This window comes from Phascolarctos cinereus, unplaced genomic scaffold (genome assembly GCF_003287225.1).
Source record: "Phascolarctos cinereus isolate Bilbo 61053 unplaced genomic scaffold, phaCin_HiC Scaffold_5;HRSCAF=322, whole genome shotgun sequence".
Lineage (NCBI taxonomy): Eukaryota > Metazoa > Chordata > Mammalia > Diprotodontia > Phascolarctidae > Phascolarctos > Phascolarctos cinereus.
Window position 1 is genome coordinate 385,753,539 of NW_027555958.1, and position 19,016 is coordinate 385,772,554.

Sequence of the window (19,016 nt, forward strand, 5' to 3'; positions counted from 1 at the left end):
GGAATGTTAATTCAAATCTATGTCAACAAAATCAGGTCACCATTAATGGGGGCTTGAAATGTAGAATTTTAATCAGAGCCAGTATTTTGTTATGTCTTGTACATTGTTGTTGTTGGTTAGTCATTCAGTTATCTCCTATTCTTCATGACCCTGTGGACCATAGCATACCAATATTGTCCATGCGGGTTTTCTTGGAAAAGATAATGGAGTGGTTTGCCTTTTTCTTCTCCAGTGGATTGAGGCAAACAGAGGTTAAGTGATTCACCCAAGGTCCCACAGCAAGTAACTGTATGAAGCTGAATTTGAACTCAGCTCTTTCTGACTCCAGGCCTAGTACTCTATCCACTAAGCCACTATAAAGTACGTAGCAGCAACTTAATATTTGCTGAATTTAACTGCTAATCATAGGGAAAAGGTTATATGATTTCATTTGGCATCAGGAATATATAAATATGATCCTTATAATTATTAGAATACTTAATCACACTGTTTACTTTCATAGATTTAAGGAATAGCTCTAGGGAACTACTGGGCAAAAAACTCTCTCTACTAACATAGATCAGTGCTTTCTTTGCAACTTATAGTCTTCAAGAACTACCTAAGACACTGACAGGTTAAGTGATTAGTACAGGCTCACAAACAGTATGTTTCAGAGGCAGGATTTAAACTCAGCTCTTACTAACTCCGAGGCCAGCCCTCTGTCTATTATTTCACTTCACAGCTTGTAAAATTTTCATAAACATCTTATCTTCTATAATAATAATAATAACAATAATACAAAAATATAGTTAGCATAAAAACGATGTATTGAAAATGCCTTTTGTTTAAGATGCACTTATAGGCATTAAGACAGATTGCTAATGAATTCTAACAAACCACTGTATATTTTACAAAAAGGAATCCATAAATAACAATAACATTTCAGGTGCAATATTCACTATATATGTTTTCACAACAGTTACTCATGCTTGTATAATTTTTAAAGTTTACAATAAATGATTAAAGGGATAATTTTCAAAATCTACTTAACCATTAAAAGAAAATTAAGTATTTAAAATTTGGTAGACTGGACCAATAGCTTCAGAGGCCACATCTTACTCAACAAGATGAACACATAAGCAATGATAACCTTTCACATACCAAGTACTCAGGCCATTCTTTCGATTGTGACTTATCAATCTAAAAAATAAAATACAGATCTCTCAAATAATTAATATAAGTTCCATATATTTTCTATACAAATTGAGAATTATCTTCTGTCTGTACAATAACTTGACAAATATTAGCGTGAACTACTAAAGCAGTGTGACAACCACATGCTGAGAGCAAAGTCTCACTAATGTGTTTTGGCATTAAGGTTTGTAATCACACATTTACATATGCAATGACCTACATTTGCATGTCAGATCACACACTGTCTTGGTTTATTAAGACTGGGCACCTCCCTGTGTTTGGCGGTCAGAGTGGCCAGAGAGGGCCAGAAGGCAGTATTTTTTGGCAGTTGAGGGATAAACTGCCACCAAGGATTAGGGTGATATGGCCTGAGCATTAGACACTTCATTAGACATAATCTGTTTAACAGTGGGCAGTGTATGTAAACTTCACAGCCCATTTGCGGCACCTTCCCCCCCCAATAGCCTTTTTTCAAGGGGCAGTGTGGATGAGTGACAGCTTGTCTCATCTGCTCCCTTGTTCTGTCACACAATTTAGATGTGGAGAGATGACATGAGAAGTAACATAGCTGCACATCTTCAACTACTACTGGGCCTATCTACCATACTGTTTCAAAAAAAAAAAAAGGCTTGTGTAGGGTGAGGGTCTCCCTTGATTTGAAACCATCAGAGAGGTGTTACAAACATCTTAATAATGACTACATTAAGCTTTATGCAATGGAGTATTTGATTCTTAAGATTCAGTTTACATACAAGCACTTTGTTGAACCTTTAAAGCTGATAAATGCAGATAAAATCCCTAATCAATTTAGAACTTAGCAAGAAACCATCAATGAGCAATGTTCTACTTATAAATAATTTCAAGTTTCACATGTTTTTAAGCTTCTCACAAGCAACATTTTACTATAACAGATAGGATAAAGCACAGAAATAGTCAATCTCAAAAAGTGTCAAAATAAACCAAATAATATCACTAAATTTGAATTCTTCCTCGTCAGTGTGGCTAATACCTAGACTATTCTCTTGAATAGTAAGATGCAATAGGAAATTTGTTTTTTTTTTACTAAAATAGATTTTTCTTAGGCTGGGTTTATATTTACCTTTATTTTTATAGATGAAGACAGCCTACACAGGAGATGAAGGGCTAGGCATGACCTGAGTTTGAGTCCTACCTTTGACTAGGTATGAGACCACAGACAAGTCCCTTAATATATCTGAGCCTCAGTTTCCTCAATTAAAAAAAAGGAGATAATACTACCTGTAGGGGTTGTTGTGAAGCTCTAATGAGATAACATATACAATGTGCTTTGCAGAACTTAAAGCACTACATAAACATCATTATTATTGCCATTATATTTTTATTACTTATAGGGTTTCAGTTTTCAATTAGTAGTAACTAGGCAAAATGCAAGTAGAATAGGAATTAAGAGAAGAAACATGTTGAAGTGGATCAAGAGAACCAGATAGTCATATTCTGCTACAGAATGAAGGAAGGAAGGAGGGAGGGAGGGAGGGAGGAGAAGGAAGGAAGAAAGGAAGGGGGGAAGGAAGGAAGGAAGGAAGGAAGGAAGGAAGGAAGGAAGGAAGGAAGGAAGGAAGGAAGGAAGGAAGGAAGGAAGGAAGGAAGGAAGGAAGGTTGGTTTCAACCCAAGGAAAACACTTACCCTAAATAAACTTTTTTTAAAATAATTGAGGGTTTTTTGCATTGAATGTGGTGATTTTATTGATTGTGCATTATGTAGGTTTTTATGATTCTCTCTTCTACTACAAGTGCACCTGAGACAAAGAAAGCGTGTAGGATGAGAGACACCTTAGTACAGGGGGAAGATGTGAGGGATGTGAGCTCCTCAATGGTAGAACTTCTCTTTTAGTTGAAAATGAAGATCCATGGCTTTCTACCTTACTTCTTGGAGAACATTTAGACCATGAGGTCTACAAACCAGGAAATGAGTTTGACAAAATGATCATTAAGAACAATATCAGCACCAGCATCAAAGGAAGGAGAGCAGTGTTGCTAATTGTCACAAGACACAATCTGATTCCATATGTTGCCCCAAATGACCTTCAAAACGGTGGTCTCCTATTCCCTCTAAGTATATTTGCAAACTCATTTACATTATCATCTTTGAAATAAAGCTATTAATAAATACGGCAAAGATTTAACTACAGGCTTAAAATGCACTTCTTCCTCACCTCTACATTTCAAAATCCTTACGTGCTCCTTCAGATGCTAATGCCTCTGTGAAGTCTTAATTTATCTTCCTCCATTGGCAGTGCTCTTCCTCTCCTAAAGTTTCTTAAAGAACTTTGTCTTATCTCCCCCTTGTCCTGTTTCTTTCTATTTTTAACCTTACCTAGAGGCAGCTAGGTGGTACAGTAGATAAAGCATTGGGCCTGGATCAGGAAGAACTGAGTTCAAACTAGCCTCATATACTTATTTGCTGTTTGATCTTGGCCAGGTCACTTAACCTGTTTGCCTCAGTTTCCTCAACTGTAAAATACAGTACTTACCTAGAAGAATTGTTGTGAGGATCGAATGAGATAATATTTGTGAAGTATGTAGCACAGTGCCTGACACATAGTAGGCACTACATAAAAGCTTATTCCCTCTCTCTACCCTCACCTCATACACACTGATTCCCTCTAATAGAATATAAATTCCTTGACTATGGGTGTTTTATTTTTTTGCCTTTCTATCATCAGATTTCAGCCTAGAGCCCTGTATATAGCAGATGCTTAATGAATGCTTTTTAAATTGAATTAGATTATGGCCACATTGGGAAATCAAATTCTGGCAACTTAAGTCTTTCATATTATATCATAAGGATTATGTAGTATTAACTCATCAACAAGTTAATCTGGAGTTCAGATTAATTAGGAATAAATTCTACAGGTCATCTATTTTTCTTATTCTATTAACCTTAAGTGCTTTTGATAACCAGATTAAAATTTAATTATTATTTTAGTGCTCTGTTTCCTTATAAAGGAAAATTTCTTAAAATGATTAACAATTTCTGATAACTAAATTAACTTAAGTAATTTTTGAATGTTAAGAACATTTACATAGCAATAAAACAATTCAGGGTTATGGTATAATGAAAATTCTCCTTGGGGAAATTATAAGAAAGTTATAACATTAAATCAACAGGATATTCAGAGATAAAATTCTGTCCTGATAATTCCTAGGTATATTATCAATAGTAAGGTGTATTACTTACTGCTGTGCCCATAAAATTAATATTAACAGAATTTTAATTGTTTTACTAACCTATTTTAAGTGTAATTTTCATGCTACCTATTCTTTTCATTCACTAGTTTTTTTTAAAAAAATTGATAACAGTTTGGCAAATTTTGCCAATCATTAAAAAAAGTCTTCAATATATCCTGCAATTTGTCTAACAATCAAAATATAGATCATTTGTTTTAAATACAGTATAATTTGATTAAAAAACCATACATTTGTGGCAATATCTAGTACCACATTCCCATAGATTTAATTATTCCATTAGCCTTCCTTAGGAATCCAAGACCAAACTTTCCATAAAGACTAATGATTAATGTTGTCATCTTGAGAGAGGCAGAAACAAGATGGCGGAGTAAAAGCAGTGACTTGCTTGAGCTCTCCCCCAAAGCCCTCCAAATACCTGTAAAAAATGGTTCTAAACAAATTCTAGAGCAGCAGAACCCACAAAAAGACGGAGTGAAACAAATTTCCAGCCCAAGACAACTTGGATGGTTGATTGGAAAGGTCTATAGTGCCGGGCTGGGAGAGAAACACAGTTCAGTGTAGGTGCACAGACAAAGACCAGGTGTCAGCAAAACTACAGCAGTCCTCAGAGGACTGAATCACAGGCAGCTGTGGTGGTTTCCTGACTTCTCAACCCACAAACACCAAAGACAACTTAGAAGGTCAGTAGGAAAGGTCTGTGACTTTAGTGAGAGAGAAGCTTGGTCCCAGACCCAGTCTCAACACAGTCCCAGGTTGGTGGCTGCTTCAGGAGCTCTCTGCCTACAGATGGAGGGGGAATTGAGTGGCTGATCAGAGGGGGATTGCAGGGATCTCTTTGCTGACAGTGAGGCAGGATTCTCCTGCTTTGCCCATGGTTGAATCTGGGTCACAGTCTGGGTGGTGATCCTGGGGCAAGGAGGAGTGCTGGCATGGTGGAGCTTGTAGTGGCAGTGAAGAGAAAATCCTCCTCACAATTCCAAGGTAGAAAAAGAGCACTTGTGGTCATTCATAGACCAGAGCACAGGCCAGGAAAGGAGTAAACACCTTGCCCTTGATCATACCACCTTGGAAGAACTGAAAATTTACAGGTCCCTAGAAGTATCTCTGAAAACAGCTGCACAAACCCCCCCCCCCCCAAGCTTGGGACAGCACATTCTCCACATTGGAAGCAGACCCCTACCTTAACAAAGAGTTTAAAACTCAAGTAATTGGCTTGGAACATGAGCAAGCAGAGCAAAAAATGTCAGACCATAGAATCTTTCTTTGGTGACAAAGAAGATCAAAACATGCAACCAGAAGAAGACAACAAAGTCAAAGCTCCTACATCCAAAGTCTCCAAGAAAAATATGAATCAGTCCCAGGCCATGGAAGGGCTCAAAAAGGATTTTGAGAAGCAAGTAAGAGAAGTAGGGGAAAAACTGGGAAGAGAAATGAGAGTAATGGAAGAAAACCATGAAAAAAAAAGGAGACCCAAAAAAATACTGAAGAAAATAACACCTTAAAAAATTGCCTAATCGAAATGGAAAAAAGAGGACCAAAATGCCAATGAGGATAAGAATGCCTTAAAAAGCAGAACTGGCCAGATGGAAAAGGAAGTCCAAAAGCTCACTGAAGAAAATATTTCCTTAAAAATTAGAATGGAGCAAATGGAAGTTAGTGACTTTAAGAGAAATCAAGACATTGTAAAACAGAAACAAAAGAATGAAAAAATAGAAGACAATGTGAAATATCTCATTGGAAAAACAACTGACCTGGAAAATAGATGCAGGAAACATAATTTAAAAATTATTGGACTAGCTGAAATCCATGATCAAAAAAATAGCTTGGACATCATCTTTTAAGAAATTATCAAGGAAAACTGCCCTGATATTCTGGAATCAGAGGGTAAAATAGAAACTGAAAGAATCCACCAAACCACCTCCTGAAAGAGGTCCCCGAAGGAAAACTCCTAGGAATATTGTAGCCAAATTCCAGAGTTCCGAGGTCAAGGAGAAAATATTGCAAGCAGCCAGAAGGAAACAATTCAAGTATTGTGGAAACACAATCAGGATAACATAAGATTTAGCAGTTTATACATTAAGGGACAGCAGGGCTTGGAATGTAATTTTCTGGGAAGTCAAAGGAGATAGGATTATAGCCAAGGATCACCTACATGCAAAACTGAGCATAATCATTCGGGGGAAAAAATGGAAATTCAGTAAAATAGAGGACTTGCAAGAATTCTTGATGAAAATATCAGAGTTGAATAGAAAATCTGACTTTCAAATACAAGACTCAAGAGAATCATGAAGAGGTAAATAGGAAAGAGAAATCATAAGGGACTTACTATGGTTGAACTGTTTACATTCCTACATGGAAAGATGATATTTGTAACTCATGAGTCCTTTGTCAGTATTAGGGTAGTTAGAGGAGGAAAAAAATTATATGTACGCATGGATGGATAGATAGATAGATAGATAGATAGATAGATAGATAGATAGATAGATAGATAGAGGGCACAGAGTGAGTTGAAGATGAAGGGGTGATATCTGGAGAATAAAATTAAGGGGTGAGAAGATTATACTGGGAGAAGGAGAAAGGAAAAATAGAATAGGGTAAATTATCTCACATAAAACAGACAAGAAAAGGCTTTTACAGTAGAGGGGAAATGGGGGAAGGTGAGAGGGAATGAGTGAATCTTATTCTCCTTGGATTTGGCTTAAGGAGGGAATACTATACATACTCGATTGGGTATGGAAATCTATCTTTCCCTACAGGAAAATAGTGGGGAAGGGGTGAGACAGTGAGGCGATGATAAAGGGGAGAGCAGATTGGATGGGGGGGTATAATCAGAAGCAAACACTTCTGAGGAGGAACAGGGTCAAAAGAGAGAATAGAATAAACAGGGATCAGGACAGGATGAAGGGAAATATAGTTAGTTTTCCACAACATGACTATTATGGAAGTGTTTTGCATGATTACACACATATAACCTGTATTGAGTTGCTTGCCTTCTCAATGAGGGTGGGTGGGGAGGGAAGAAGGGAGAAAATTTGGAATCCAACATTTTAAAAACAAATGTTAAAAATTGTTTTCACATGCAACTGGGAAATAAGATATACAGGCAACTGGGTACAGAAATCTGTCCTACCCTACAGGAAAATAGAAGGTGAAGGGGATAAGAGAAGCAGGTGGTGGGGGTGTGATAGAAGGGAGGGCAGATTAGGGGAAGGGGTTTTCAGAATGCATGCCATCTTGGGGGGGTAGGGATGAAATGCAGAGAAAATTTGGAACTTAAAACCTTGTGGAAGTAAATGTTGAAAATTAAAAATAAATTAACATAGAAAAAAAGAAAATATCATCTTGAAATCTCTTCCTCAATTTCACTGTCGTTACTATTTTAAATGTAATAATCCTATGTCTAAAAGCTCCTTTGTTTAAACTGGCTATAGAAAGAAAAATCATCAGTAAAATAGTAGCAAGAGAAGCCTTTGTTAACAACCTGAGGATGAAATTCAGTACAAGAGAGTTATGTGACCAGGCAACCAACCACAGGATCTAAGGAAAAAGAAACAATGTAACAGGAAATAGTTAAGTGTCAAAGGCAAGAGAGGCTAAGAACTATGACAAATAAGAAAAGATGAAGAGACTTGTTGCTTAGCATGTACTTTCAGTAAAGTAATAAGACAGAATTGTTAAGGGAAGCTTTGCTTTTTTTTAACTAGTGGGTATACACTATTGTTCAATGTACTAGAAATGTTAAGTTATAGCAAGAGGAGAAGAAAAACAAATCAAAGGAATTAGAATAGGCAATGAGGAAACAAAACTATCACTCTTCGCAGATGATATGATGACATACTTATGGAACCCTAGAGAATGAACTAAAAAACTACCTGAAATGATTAACAGCTTCAGCAAAGTTGCAGGATATAAAATAAACCCACATAAATAATCAGCATTTCTTTGTATGACCAACAAAGCCCAGTAGAAAGAGATAAAAAGAGAACTTCCATTAAAAATTCCTTTATACAAAATAAAATACTTGGGAGTCTACCTGCCAAGACAAACCCAGGAACTATACGAACAAAATTTTGAAACATTTTTGATATAAATAAAGTCAGATCCAAACAAATGAAAAAATATCAATTGCTCATGGGTAGGCCAAGCCAATATAAGAAAAATGACAATTCTGCCTAATTTACTCATTCAGTGTCACATCAAACTACCAAGAAATTATTTGATAAGCTAGAAAAAAATGACAAAATCCATCTGGAAGAACTAAAAGATCAAGAATATCAAGTGAATTAATGAAAAAAAAATACAAAGGAAGGTAGCCTAGCAATACCAGATCTCAAACTATATTATATAGCAGTGATCATCAAAACTATCTGGTACTGGCTAAGAAATAGAGTGGTGGGTCGCTGGAATAGATTAGGTACACAATAGATTAGACTACCATAGTAACCTAGTGTTTGATAAACCAAAAGATTCCAGTCTTTGGGATAAGAACTCACTATCTGACAAAAAGTCCTGGGAAAACTGGAAAACAATAGGACACATACTAGGTATAGATTAACATCTCACACTGTATACCAAGATAAGGTCAAAATGGGTGCATGATTTACACATAAAGGATAATACCATAAGCAAAGTAAAAAAGCAAGGAATAGTCTACCTGTCAGACTTATGGGGAAGAAAAGAATTCATGACGAAAGAAAAGATAGAGAGCATTATGAAATATAATATAGATAATGTTGATAATATTAAAATAAAAACTTTTATACAAACAAAACCAATGCAACCAAGATTAAAAGGAAAGCAGAAAGCTGGGAAACAATCTTTACAACAAGTGTCTCTGATAAAGGCCTCATTTCTCAACTATATGGAGAACTGAGTCAAATTTATAAGACTATAAGCCATTCCCCAATTGATAAATGGTCAAAGGATATGAACAGGCATTTTCAGATGAAGAAATCAAAGCTATCTATAGGCATATGAAGAAGTGCTCTAAATCACTTTTGATAAGAGAAATGCAAATTAAAACAACTCTGAGGTATCACCTATGACATTGGCTAATACGACAAAAAAAATAAAAAGAAAAATGACAAATGTTGGAGAGGATGTGGGAAAATTGGGGCACTAATGCACTGCTAATGGAGTTGTGAACTAATCCAACCATTCTGGAGAGCAATTTGGAACTATGCCCAAAGGGCAACCAAACTGTGCACACTCTTTGATCCAGCAATACCACTACTAGGTCTCTACCCTAAAGAGATCATAAAAAAAGGAAAAGGACCTACATGTGCAAAAATATTTATAGCAGTTCTTTTCAGGATGGCAAAAATATTGACTTAAGCTTAACAAGTCCAAAACAGAGCTCACCCCAACTCACATTTCCAAGCTTCCCTATTTTTGTTCAAAGGTACCATCATAATTTTAGTCTCCCAAGTTTGTAACTTTAGTATTATTCTCAACTCTTCACTCTCCCTCACCCCACATATCAACCAGTTGCCAAATTTGGCTATTTCTACCTCCACAACAACTCTCACATCCAACCTCTTGTACCCATTCACACAGCCACCAATTGAGATCAGACCCTTATGATCGCTTGTCTAAAATATTGCAATGGCCTTCTAACTGGTCTCTCTCCACATCAATCCATCTTTCCCAAAGCTGGCAAGGTGATTTTCCTTATGGGAAAATCTGACCATGTCATTCCCTCTTAAATAACCTCTAGTGGTTCCCTACTGCCTGATTCTGAGATAAAATATATACCCCCTCTTTATTTAGTTTCTAAAGCCTTTCATAAGGCACATTTCTTTGCTTATATGCAGAGGCAGTATGCTAATGGTGCATATGTAACATCAGGCTGTTTTTAATATATCAGTTGGCCTTACTGACCTTTTTTTCTTTTTTCCTCTATTTTACTCTTTATGATAAGAGATGTCTCTCTGGAGGAAGAGATATACATTGGGAAATAAAGGTGATATATATAAAAAGATATCAATAAAAATGTATTTAAAAAATAAAATAAATTAATAAAGCTCTTCACAACCTGGCCCCACCTTACCTTTCCAGCTTCATTGTACATCAATACCCCTGCTGCACTCTGTGATGCAACAAAACTAACTGCTCTTGACATACTGTACTTGACCTCCTCTCTTAGGGCCTTTGCATTGGCTATTCCACATGCCTGTCCCTCCTTACTTCTGCCTCACAGAATTCCTCTCCTCCTTCAAGATGCATCTAAAGCAGGTGGCAGCTAGGTGGCGCAGTGGATAGAGTACTAGCCCTGAAGTCAGGAGGACCTGAGTTCAAATTCAGACTCAGACCAAACACTTGACACTCACTAGCTGTGTGACTCTGGGCAAGTCATTTAACCTCAACTGCCTAAAAAAAAAAGTCCCTGTCATCAAGATGCATCTAAAGCAAAAATTTCTACATGGTCTTTCCTGATCCCCAACTAAGGATCATAAATTGAACTGGAAGGCACATTGGAAAGCTAGTCTGACCTCCTTTAATTTACATATGGGAAAACTAAGGCCTAGATTTACCCAAGTCACATAAATAATTATGAGCTGGGATTCAAGCATAGGTCCTTTGACTCCAAAACCAACACTCTCCATAATTATGTTTGGTCTCCATGAAAATAGTTTTTAAGAACAAGATTTATAATTTGGAATACAGCCTGACCGGGAATAGAACATAGCATCAAGGGTTGGTAAGAATATATTTGCAGAGATTCCTACAAATCTAACTCTTCATTCTGAAGCCTCATTTCTAACCTGAAATGCACAAACAGGAAGTGCCCCCATCCCTTCAGCCTCTCCTATGCCCAGGTAAACCTCACATGGATTATTACATACAGACTTTTGTATTTCCAGTTTCTACTCCTCTTAAATCCATTTTCACATCATGCTAAACATACAGGTCTATTCACATCACTCTACTTCTCAAAGACCTTCAATGCTTTCCCACTATATACAGAATTTTTTTTAATGCCTTATCATAGACCTCAAGGCCCTCTACTATGTATCTCCATCTTGACTTTGCAATCACATTTAATAACACTATCCCTTTAATACAGAACTATGCTACTAGCCATTCCCTCAATCTTGCCTTGTTTTCTCCTATACTCCATGAATTGCTAAGACAGTGCAGTGGATAGACCTGAAATCAGGAACACTTGAGTTCAAATCATGTTTTCTACAAATTTATTATCTGAGTGATCCTGGGCAAGTCACTTAGTCCCTGTCTGTCTCAATTTCCTCATCCGTAATAAGGATAATACTAGCACCTACCCCCATTTTGCTGTGATGATCATATAAGATATTTATAAAGCATTTTTCAAATCTTTAAATATGATATAAATGCTGTTATTATTATCATTATGGCAATCTTCCATTCCTGAGACTTCTTCCATAGCCCTATTAGAAACCTTTCAGAGAGAAAGAGGATGATAAATAGGGGAAAAGTAAGATGGAAGGTAATACACAATTAATAATCATAACTAAGAATGTAAATGCGAGGAACTCACCCATTTTATGGGTGAGGCAGAATATATCAAAAGTCAGAATCCAACAATATGTTCTTTACAAGAAACACACTTGAAACATTGTAACAAAGAGACACACAAAGAGTAAAAATAAGGGGCTGAAGTGGACTCTACTATGCTTTAGCTGAGGGGGAAAAAAGCAGGAGTAGCAATCATGAATTCAGACAAAGCAAAAGCAAATATAGATCTACTTAAAAGAAATAAACAAGGAACCTACATTGTGCTGAAAGGTACCATAGACAATGAAATAATATCAAAACTAAACACATATGTATCAAGTGGCATAGCATCCAAAACCAGGACTTACATGAACTGATACAAAGTGAAATAAGCATAACTAGGAGAACATTGTACATAGTAAGAACAATATTGCATATTGATCAATTGTGAATAGTTTAGCTACTCTCAGCAATACAATGATCCAAAACAATTATGAAAGATTTATGAGGAAAAATACTATCCACCTCCAGAGAAAGAACTAATAGGAGTCTGAATATAGACTGAAGTATAATTTTTTTTCCTTTATTTATTATTCTTGTTCCTTTTGGTCTACGTTTTCTTTTGCAACATGGCTAATATGGAAAAGTTTTGCATGACTGCACATGGATAATCTCTATCAAATCACCTGTCTTCTCAAGTTGGGAAAAGAAGAAGAAAGGAGGCAGAGAATTTGGAATTTGAAACTTTAAAAAATGAATGTTAAAAATTTTTGTTTACATGTAATTGAGAAAAAAAATTAAATGCAAAGTTAAAAAAAAGGTTTGTTTTTTTCCCCTTGAATTCTCAATTCAAGCACCAACTCCTTCATGAAGCCTTTTCCTGATTCCAACAGCCAAATGTGGCCCTTCCCTCCCCAGTTTCTTATCCCTGTTTGACACTCCAAAATCATTTATCATATTCTAACTTACAATCAACTATAGACAAGTCTCATCCCTTTCTAATAAGCTTCCTGAAGGGAATCAGAGGCAATACAGTGTGCTGGATAGAGTCCTGGGATCAAATATGGCCCTGACTAATTGCTTAACTATGGGTAAGTCCCTTAAATTCTCTGAGTTTGATCTACTATAAAATGAGTATAATAAAACCTGTAGTAATTAACTCGAAGGTCTGTTGCAGTGAACAAAAGAGATAACATAAAGTGCTCTGTAATACTTAAACCACCACGTAAATGTCAATTTCTTCATAAACATCTTTTCATCATCATCATCATCATCATCATCATCATCATCATCATCTCCTATCATTATGACTATCAGTTTTCATCTTCATGTCCCTAGTATAGTATAGAGTATAGTAAGTACTTAATTCAATTCAACAAACATGTATTAAGTGCCTACTCTACACCAGTTACTGTTAGGTACTAGGGATCTAAAGGCAAAAATAAACCAGTCCCTGCCCTGAAGGAATTTACATCCCACTTTTCTCATTGCTGAATTGAATTATTATTGTTATATTTTAAGATGGAAATTGTCTAGTAGTCAGAACTTTTTAGAGCAGTTTCTAAATACAATAAGCACCAGAAAATTAATAAATGCTTTGGAAACAATTTTCACTTTAGCACTTTTATCTCACAGCTATTTAAATTCATTCATCCCGTGTAATGTTTCAATGTTATTTTTAATTTATATGAGGAAGACAATGAATGACAGGAGCTAAATCAATAAATAGGTGAGGTTTACTTTTTTTTTAATAGGGTCATGGCTAGGTATCCTAAGCCTATATTATATCTTTATTTAGCTAAAAGTTTGTTTCATAAATGATGCCTGAAGCCTGAAAAGATATTTCAGATATAATCACAGAAAGCAGTTATTTTCAAAAAAATATATACATATGTATATATATGTGTGTGTATATATATATATATATATATATATATATATATATTTGTGTATGTATAGATACATAGATGTACAGATATCTTCTGATCAGTATTTCCTTACCCTTGACAGATTCCTACAACACACCTCTACCAAAACAAAAACCTGTAATTTCTATGGTGTTCGAAAGTGAATAGTAATAGACTAAATAGCAAAAGACCAAGGTGATAATGCTGATAATATGGAATAAGGTGACAAAGGAAGCAGTCTGGAAAAAAGGAAAAAGTCTGAAAAAAAGTTGAGATGGGAGAAAAGCTCAATGAGTTCAATGAGTAAGTTGTTGCCACCAGCTCTCTGAACTACATGATTTCTCTTAAATGATCAATAATTCTACTTGGCTATATGGATGCATTCATAAGAATCCAACTGACAATTCAAACTTGGGGAAAAGGAAGTGAGAAAATGTATATACACAGCATAAATCACAAAGAAATTGCAGTACCCCATTTAGTGGTTGTGACAGTCAAATTTAGATTAATCTAACCCTCAGAAGCACCAAAGCATCCTTCCTTCACAATTTGATATTCCTTTCCTACTCTCTGAGGCAAGATGGTATAATGCATAGGGCACTGATCTTGGAGTCAAGAAGATGTGAGTTCAAATCCTGCATCAAACATTTACTAGTTATGTAAACATGTCATGAAACCTCTTTGGATCTGTTACTTCATCTGCAAAATTGAGGGAGTTGTTTGACAGCTTCTAAATTCACTTATATTCTAAATCTATAATTTTGTGTTCCTGAATCACTACGGTCAGGTGCTGAATAAGAACCTGGCAATAGAACAGTTTATAAAAACAATAAAAGTGAAAATACCATAATCTCTGAGTTAAAAGACACATCTGATTCCATCTCAAACAGTGCATACCTGTAAAAAAAAATCCCTTCTAAAAGAGATCCAAAAAGTAGTCACGGAGCCTTTCCTTCAGATCTCTATATAGGAACCCACTTCACTTTTAGATAACCCTAATTACTAGTAAATTTGTATCTTTGAAACTTTTACCCATTGTGCTTGGTTCTTCCTTTCCAAGACAAAAAAGAACAAACTTATTCTATTCTTTCTTTCCATGACAACCCTTCTGAAGATATCTAAAAACAGCTACTACCACAGCCACCCCCAAATCTTGGCTTTTACTGAGGCTCAAATTCATTCAACTGTTTCTCATATGGCATGACCCTTCACCATCATGATTGCTCCCAACCTGGGCAATCTCCTTCCTAAAACATAATGTCTAAAAGAGAACACAATATTCTTATGCAGTCAAATAAGGACAAAGTATATACAGGACTATCACCTCCCTAATTCCCATACATCATGCCTTTCTTAATACAGTCTAAATTTTCATTATCTTTTTGGCTACCATAACATATTCACCATGCACTAAAACTTCTACATCTTTTTCAGAATAAATTGAATCTAGTCATTCTTCCCTCTTGTACATGTAGGTATTTTTTTTGATCAAGTATAAGATTTTATATTTAACCATAATTAACTAGAGGCCCAGTGTTCTCTCCTGTCAATCATTTTTTGGGTTCTGACTCTTTTAGTCAGCAAACTTGAATACATTAGTAAAACACAAGATGAGAGAGGAGAGAGAAAGAGAGTAATCCACTTTGGCTGGAGCAGAAAAGACATGAAAGGATTCATATAAAATGAAGTTGGCTAGGTAGGCTGGTGTCAGATTATGGAGGGATGTAAATACAAAACAAACAAAAAAAAAAAAAAAGAAGCAGCCAATGAGGTTTGTGAGCAGAAAAATGGAGTAACCATAGTATTAGGTAAATTACTCAGTCAGGGACATGAAGGAAGGCTCAGAAAGGAGAAAGACTAGAGATAGGAAGCTAAGGGTAGCTGCAGAAGGAGTGGGAAAGAAGAGGCTTATATATAAGACATGTCACAATGTCAAAGCTGAAATGCTAGGATTCTGCAACTGATTGCATGTATGAGAAGAGACATAAATGACTCCAACCAAGATTATTAACTTAGGAGAGTGGGAAGATGGTCAGGTGCAGGAGCAGGTTTCTGGGTGGGAGTAATATGGTAAGTTAATTTTAAACATGTTGAAGTAAGGTGCTGAAACATCCAAGATATCTAGTAAGCTGTTAGAAATATGGGACTGGTGCTCTGGAGAAGTACAACCAGATCTAAGGTAAGACAAGGCTGAAAACAGTTCATGATCAGAAATATTGATTCCAAGTTACTAACAGTGTCATGTCTGGTCAGCAAGCTCAGTAATGAGCAAATAAGTAGGAAGGAGCAAGGAGTGCCAGTAGATCCTTCCAGTAGCTGGAAGCCTTCCACAGAGAATAGGTTATATTTTCTAATTCTCTCTGGGAAATATATCAATTAAACTGATTTCTGACTAGCTGCAGTTTTGCTCCAGGAATCCTGGTGCATAAGAGACCAGCCTTAGTCTTAAAAGGTTTACAGTAGCATCTTCAGCTGCCTTTCCTTAAGAGGACTCTGAGTCAGAAGGCAGAGGACAGTTTCAGGGCACAGTTCCCCAGGCTCTAGGGGCATGAAAATCTCTTTATTACTGAGGCCCATTCTACCAACTCACTTGTTCAATGGAGAATCTTAGTGCAGGGTTAGGAAGCAAGACTCTGACAAAAGATGGAATGTGTAAAGAAAAAGTTTGGCACAGGGAGGGGCAAAAGAAATAGATCTGGAATCAGAGGACCTGGATTCTAATTCCAGATCTGTCTCTAGTTATGTCACCTCTCTGGGGGAGTCTCTTCATTTCTAAAATGTAGAGACTAGACAACGGTGTTCACCTTAGGGTATTTCACAGCAAACAAAAAAATTCAGGGAATATTTATCATAATTTAAAATGTGGGAAGGGGCAGCTAGGCGGCACAGTGGACAGAGCACCGGCCCTGAAGTCAGGAGGATCTGAGTTCAAATCCGGCCTCAGACCAAACACTTGACTCTTACTAGCTGTGTGACCCTGGGCAAGTCACTTAATCCCAATTGCCTAAAAGCAAAAAAAAAAAATTGGGGCAGCTAGCTGGCACAATGGATAGAGCACCGGCCCTGGATTCAGGAGGACCTGAGTTCAAATCCGGCCTCAGACACATAACACTTACTAGCTGTGCGACCCTGGGCAAGTCACTTAACCCCATTGCCTAAAATAACAACAACAACAAAAAATGTGGGGAAGGTTTTTTTTTTAAATGATAGAGAAACAAGATAAAGAATCAATAAACTTGACCTAAAGTACTATCTATGGAATTAACTAAAATGGAAAAAAAATGCATTTTTTTGCCTCAGTTTCTTCATTTGTAAAATGAGAGTACAGGATTAGATATTTGATAAAATACAAAACTGATATTTTTTCACTATAGCTCTATAGTCTATGACTGATTATTAAAATTAGCATCTATGCAACTTATATAGCCATAACTATAGGAAATATTTCAATTAAATTTAAAAAGGAATACACACACATACACATATATGTAATACCTTAAGAAAAAACAAATATAGTACTCTAAGAAAATACAAGTATGGCATCAAAAAATATGGGCTATAAGCTTATCTCAGTGATGCTGTCATCATTTACACATTTTTGGCCTGCCTCTTTTAAGAGATGAGTTTATAAACCCCACAATAAAATCAGCTTAATTCTTTATGGACTTCAATACTCCAGTGAATTTGTGATCTCATCAATAAGAACATTTCCTTCAGTGGTGCAAATTAACCTCCCTGGCCCTCAGTTTCCTCAACTGTAAAACAAGAGTGCAAGTGAGGAGTCAAGGATGATACCAAGATTTCAAGCCTGGATAACTAGAAGGATGGTGGTACCTAGGAAAATAATAGGTAAGTTCAAAAAAGGATAGGGTCTGGGGGGGAAATATTGACTCCTACTTTTAGACATGATGAGTCTGAAATGCATTTAAGATATCTAATTCAATAAGGGCAGCTAGGTGGCGCAGTGGATAGAGCACTGGCCCTGGATTCAGGAGGACCTGAGTTCAAATCTGACCTCAGACACATAACACTTACTAGCTGTGTGACCCTGGGCAAGTCACTTAACCCTACTGTCTAGCCAAACAAACAAACAAATCAACAAACAAAAAAAGATATCTCATTCAAAATGCCCAGCAGGCAATCAGTGAAGGGAAACCAGAGAGGAGTGCAGGAGTCTAAAGGCCAGATAGATAGATTTGGGGATTATCTGCATGAAGATGATACTGAACCCACAGGAGCTGATGAGATCACCAAGTGAGATAATATAGAGGGAAAAGAAAAGAAAGCCCAGGACAGAGCCTAAGGGGATTCCTATGGTTAGCAGTATTACCTGGATGAAGAACCACCAAAAGAGACTGAAAAGGAGTGGTCAGGGAGGCAGGAAAACCAAACCGTGTTGCAAAAACTCAGAGAGGATAGAGTATCAGAAGAAGGTGATCAACAGTGTCAAATACTGTTGACAGATCTAAAACACTAAAGGATGAGAAGAAGCCATTATGTTTGGCAATTAAATCATTGGTAACTGTCTAGACTGGTTGAATAAGATTATAAAGTCAGAATGATGAAGGTTTACAAGACAAGAAGAGGAGAGGAAGTGGAGGCATTGATTGCAGATTTGGAATTTAGCTGAGAAGGGAAGGAGAGACATAGGCTTATAGCTAGCAGTCATGGAAGGAGCTAGTGAGGATTTTTCTAAGGATAAGGGAAATTTTGTAGGTAGTAGGAAAAGAACCAGTAGATCAGAAGGGCAGGAATGTTGGCAGGGGAAATCTGCTGGAAAAGATGGGAATGGGGGCAGCTAGGTGGTGCAGTAGATAAAGCAATGGGCTGGGAATCAGGAAGACCTGAGTTCAAATCTAGCCTCAAATACTTGACACTTATTAGCTGTGTGACCCTGGGCAAGTCACTTAACCTCATTGCCTTGCCCCGCCCCCAAAAAAAAGATGGGAATGAACAGGATCAAGGGTAAGTCTAGAGGGATTTACCTTGGCAAGCAGACAAGTCATGTCATCATCAGAGACTAGAATGAGGAGAAAATGGCAGGGAACACTATCAGAGGGATATGAGATGAGGAGGGGAGAAAAGAGAGCTCTCACCAAACCACCTCAATTTCTTTGGTAACTTGATGAGGTCCTTGGGATAAACGTTAGTGGGGAAGGAGTGGTAGGGAAGGCCTTAGGCCTCTTAGGAAGAAAAAAAGGTTGAATTATCCAAGGACAATGATACCTGAGACAA

The 19,016-nt window shown here is 36.7% G+C and overlaps 1 protein-coding gene across 6 annotated transcripts in view; it reads right to left on the reverse strand.

The window, feature by feature from the left end:
* NEK7 (NIMA related kinase 7) overlaps positions 1-19,016 on the reverse strand; it is a 200,627-nt gene that overhangs the window by 113,513 nt on the left and 68,098 nt on the right. The window lies entirely within an intron of this gene.